Source organism: Mirounga angustirostris, unplaced genomic scaffold, assembly GCF_029215605.1.
Source record: "Mirounga angustirostris isolate CCGP_5_RB_7025 unplaced genomic scaffold, mMirAng1.0.hap1 SCAF_11, whole genome shotgun sequence".
NCBI lineage: Eukaryota > Metazoa > Chordata > Mammalia > Carnivora > Phocidae > Mirounga > Mirounga angustirostris.
The window spans coordinates 21,895,008-21,901,007 of NW_026991719.1; positions in this window are offsets into that span (position 1 = coordinate 21,895,008).

Genomic DNA, 6,000 nt, shown 5'->3' on the forward strand with positions numbered 1-6,000 from the left:
TTGCTTGATGACCAATATATTGAAAATGGTTGTCATATATATTTTGGCACTTTTCCAGGTTTTCTTAGTTGTTTCTGGCAGGTGGCTAGATCCATTTCCTATTATTCCATCTTCTCCAGAAGTATAAGTAGTATAATCCAAATTTAAAACCCAAATTTTTATGACAAATAAATGCCTTCAAACTGCAAGCCATCCAACATTTGAAACACATTAGAATAAAAACTTGGATGGAAAGACTATGGAACACACACAAGTATGTTTGTGCATGTGTATATATATATATGTATGTGTATACATATGTATATATATATTCATAGACACACATTTACAAATGAGTATTAGAGTATAAACATGCAGGGCAAAATATCAAAAATGTTCCTCTCCTCCTTGTGGAAAGGTATATGATTACTTAATTATTTATGGTTTCTATATTTTCCAACACTGATAAAACACATATGCATTTCTTTTATGTTTATAAAATTCTATAAATATTTAAAATATGATTTACATACCCTGCAGAGAAACTGAACCAAAAGGATGTTTGTGTGTGTGTGTGTGTGTATGTGTGTATACATCTTCATGTATCTATGTATTTATTGATCGATCTAGAGAGATTTATTGTAAGAATTGACTCACATGATTATGGAGGCTGACAACTGCCAAGATCTGCAGGATGAGTTGACAAGCTGGAGACCCAGGACAGCTGAAGGTTTAGTTCCGGTATGAAGGCCAGCAGACTTGAAACCCCAGAAGAGATAATACTTCAAGTCTAAAGATAGGGAAAAAGAATGTCCCATCTCAAAGGCAATTAGGTGGGAGGAATTCTCTCTTAGACCTTGTTCTTTTTTATTTTTATTTTTATTTCTTTTTTATTTTATTTTTTTTAATTTATTCATGAGAGTCAGAGAGAGAGAGAGAGAGGCAGAGGGAGAAGCAGGCTCCCCGCCTAGCAGGGAGCCCAATGCGGGGCTCGATCCCAGAACCCTGGGATCACAACCTGAGCCAAAGGCAGACGCTTAACCATCTGAGCCACCCAGGCATCCCTCTTAGACCTTGTTCTATTCAGGCCTTCAAGTGATTATAAGAGGAGTACCCACATTAGGGAGGACAATCTATGAATTTAAATGTTAATCTCATACAAAAACACCCTCACAGAAGCACCCAGAATCATGTTTGACCATGGCACCCATGGCCCAGTTAGACTGACACATAAATCTAACCATCCTGACACTGAAAAGAAACACACATTCTCTAACTTAACCCTTTAATAATTAGGAAAAATATTTAAAATCTAAGTATTAGGCTATGTGCACTCAACCAGCTTAAAGGACTCCCTCCAGAAAGTTTTAAGTTATATTTTAAAAGCAGAAATATATATATATATATATATACATATATATATATATATATATATACACACACACACATACACACACACACAATCCTCTCTGACATGATTGGATTCATTCACTATTTTCAATATTTATATGAAGTGCTCTTATGCAACTAATAGTGGCAACAACAAAAAACAGTGACTGCTTTCAGTAATTACAAGTTGTATTTCTGTTTGTTACCCAAGCTCATATAAAGAAACTGTGCTATTTAAAATACGTAGTATTTTCACTGCTGCCATTAATTCTGAGTAGTAACTGAAAATGTACTTCTTTTTTTACTTATTGATTTTCATGAGAACAATGTCCGATAAAGCAGATTTTCCCTCACAGACTATTATTTAACACATTTCCTAAATTAACATGTGAGTATCTTTCACAAAGTAAAAACCATGTAAACAGAACTGGGATTCATGACTTACTTAATTCCTCTCCCCTACTGTCAATGTTGCTAACTTCCCAGTTGTTAGTTACACATCACATACTTATTTTCCGGTAAAGACATTCTTCTATTACAAAGTTTGCATTCATAAATTGTCCTGATAACAAAGGCACTAATGATTTTGTTCACATTGATATAAATTTGTATTATTTCACGCCTAAGTAATTTTCTCCCCATGGTATTACCTGCTCCATGTTATTTTCTTTTCCTTTATTAAAGAATTATATTCTCTCTTCTCCAGTGAGCATGTTTTATTTCTTTCCTTTTGAACCATGGCCCTCTTTCCAGAGCTCATCAATTCCCAAGTTTTCCCACATGCTTTTGATCTGAAGGTGATTCTGCAGATTTTCCATTACACAGGGCATATACATATTAGTTGGCAGTGCAATTCTCATACTACTTTACTTTTTCTTTTTAAAAAATCTGCCCGTATTCTCCAAAAAAGGTAAAAAAGAATGAATAGACACCAGTATTTTCCCTAATACCATTTTATAGTCAGAGCAGCACCTCAACATTGCATATCGAAATTCTTCCTTCTTTTTCCACTTTATCATCTTGTTTCTTTAGTATGCCTATGCTGCGGATCTAAATGATTTGCTGTCCCATTCTTGCTTTTAAGTAGTTACACATTCCCACTGGATCATAAAGTAGTTGCTATTATTTTTAAAAAAGATTTATTTATTATTTGAGGGGGAGGAGAGAAGACAGAGGGAGTCAGGCTGAGCGTGGAGCCCGACCTGAGGCTCAATCTCACGACCCTGAGATCACAACCTGAGCCAAAACCAAGAGTTGGACACTTAACTGTCTGTGCCTCCCAGGCGTCCCAGCAGTTGCTATTATTTTACATGATTATAACATATGCTCTGTCCTTTTTACTCTCTCTGCAACTCTGGTGTTCTATATTCCTTGCTGAACATGGACAGTTTCCTATACTTTCGCTGTACTGAAAACCACTTCTGCTCAATAATCTGCTTTGTCGGGGCACCTAGGTGGCTCAGTCGGTTGAGCACCTGCCTTCGGCTCAGATCATGATCCCAGGGTCCTGGGATCGAGCCCCGCCCATGTTGGGGTCCCTGCTCAGCGGGGAGTCTGCTTCTTCCTCTCCCTCTGCCTGCCATTCTGCCTACTTGTGCTCTCTTTCTGTCATATAAATAAATAAAATCTTTAAAAAATATATTGTTTTGTCAAACTGGCATTACATATTCTGATTCCATGTCCCTGAACACCCATCTCTCAACAAGCAAATTTCCTAAATCCTCTGTATTTTACTCTGATTGGAACATCAAGGTATGACAATCCTATTATTTAAAACTGCATCTTTTATATCTATATTCTTTGAAAAATATTTCTATGTCATTTTCTTATACATTTTCATTTTCCTTCATAACAATGCTTGATTTATTCATCAATATAATTCAGTCCCATGAGTCCCAGTAACAATTTAAGGATATTTACGTAAAAAAGACTTTACAATAAAATAATATAATTTAAAATTTGAATGATTAAAGCTAGATTTTTTTTTTAATAAGAGTAAAAATGCCAAGTTGAATTCAACAAGGACCTAGTACACAACATGTTTGTTGTATATCCCTGTTTGGGAACAAAGTTTGGTCCTGTCCTGTCCTTTCTAATATCCAATGTGAAAAGGAGATCAAAATACAATAAGTAATTGATAAGGCCCATAAAATGAAAACCAAAGCCATTATCTGACACAGCTCTTTTTAAACTACCAAAAGTGAAGGAGAGAGAAATAGAAAAAGAGAGCAATCCATTTCCCTTCTGTCCTTCAATGTCTGAGGAGGAAACAGTGTAGGTAGCACGTGCTGCGCTTACCTCCTCCTCCCCGTGAATGCGGCACATGTCATGGCAAGAACATTGTCGTACAAGATTATAAAATAAACTGCAATCTAATTCAGATTGTAAAGTTTTAACATGCACTTCTTTGACGGGGGATAGAGTTCCTTAAGTTTTTTTTTTTTTAGCCCCACATGTATTGATTCATGTAATGACGACCATAATCAGGATACAGAACTGTTCTCTCACCATATAAAATGTCTCCAACACTCCCCATCTGAAGTCTCACCTTTCTGCAAACCTTAAATCTTGACAACCATAGATCTATTTTCCATTACTATAATTTTGTCATTTTGAGAATGTTATAAAAATGGAAACTTACTGTATGTAAGATTTCACATTCAGGTCAGCTTTTTCTCTCAGCATCCACCGAGGATGTTTCATGTATCATTAATTGGTTCTCTTTTTTTAATGCTGAGGAGTACTCCATTGCATTGATGTGCCTGAGTCTTTTGTACGTTGACCAGCTGAAGTACAGTTGGGTCATCTTAAATTCTGGGCTGCTACAAATAAAGCTGCTATGTACATTTGTTCGTGATGTTTTAGCATTTCTTTTCTCTAAATTCCTAGGAAAAGGCTGCTTGATCATACGGTAGGTGTGTGTTTAACTACATAAACCTGACGAACTGATTTCCAGAGATCCCAGATCATCTTACTTTCTCACCATCCACGTATGAGCAACCCAACTGCTTGAAATCTTCACTAATACTTGGTATTTTCAGTAATTTCTATTTTAGCGATTATAGTAGGTGTACAGTTGCATCTCATCACTGCATGAATTCACAGTTCCTTAATGGACCTTCATGTGGAACATATTTGCATCTGCCTATTTTCCATTCATAGATCCTCTTTTGTGAAAGGTGTTCAAGTTCTATGCATATTTTCTAATTGTACTCTTTTTTTCTTATTGTTTGTTCAGCATATTCTTTCTTATTTCATTTGGGTACAAGTCTTTTGTCACATAGGTAAATTGCAAACATACGCAAATCTTCCTGTCTGTGGTTTTTATTATCTGTCTTTAACAGTGTCCCTTGTAAAGCGAAAGGTTTTAGTTTTGATGAAGTACAACTGATCAATACTTTCTTTACAGATCTAAAGGCAGACCTTCACGGTGGAGGGGAGGCACATGCCGTACAGTTGTATTGGCTCTGTAGCCTGCAATAAAAGGTAGATGATAAGATCAGAGAAGGAAAAGGTTTTAAAGTTCTGCCCCTTTTTCTTCCTGGTGAGTCTTGGAACCCTGACTTTCTACTGCTATACTATAGGAAGCAGATAAAGTACCTCAGCCTATACATAACAGGGGTTTAGGTAATTGTGGCACTGTGACTCCAGAGAATATAAAAACACGTGAAAAGTCTTTATAGATAAGTACTAGCATTTTTAATTATCATTTTAATAAACTATAAAGAATGGATGAAAAATAGAATAGTTATTATCACAGCAAATCACATGGTAAGACAAAATAATTCATGGGTTGAGATTATGTCTATGTATATATGAACACAAAATCACTAACACACACAGTTGATAGGTGTTCTTACTATTCCATATACATCTTACTATAATTGAGGGTCAAAGTCACTGTGCCGGACATTGCAATGTTATGCAATGTCAAAAGATTGAGAGCTCACAAAAACATCTGGTTCAGCACCTTACCTTTAGAAAGTAAATATTTTTCGGACAGAGGACACATAAAATCTGGTTGGTGAAGAAAAAGAACAGTTAGGTCTGTTTATTACCTGACAGCCTGCTATGGCCTGAATGTTTGTCTCCCCTCCACAATTCGTATGTTGAAGCCTATGTCATTAGGTCATGAGGGAGGAGCTCTCGTGAAAAGGCACCCAAGGGACCCCTCACCCCTTCTACCATGTGAGGACAGAGTGAGAAGTCAGGAGTGTGCAACCCAGAAGAGAGCCTTCACCAAACTAACCATACTGGCATCCTGATCTGAGACTCCCAGCCTCTAGATCGGAGAGCAATTTCTGTTGTTTATCAGCTACCCAGTCTGGTAGGTTGTTATAGCAGCCCGAATGGACTAAGACACAGCATATCACCTGTCCTGGGCACTATGCCTTTTGCTGCAGGTTCTTCAGCCTGCATCTAGCCTAGGATCCTCACCTATTATTTATGAGGGATCTAGCTGGGCAAAATCTCAGAGCTTGTAGGGAGGTGATATTACTAGAGAGTCTTGGACAAGGAGCAATAATCACATATAAGGATCTGCCTGAGGGAGGACTAAAGTGACCACAAACATCAGAACATAAGCATCACTACATCCTCGCCTCTGCTTTCAGACCTGAGAGGTCCCAGGCA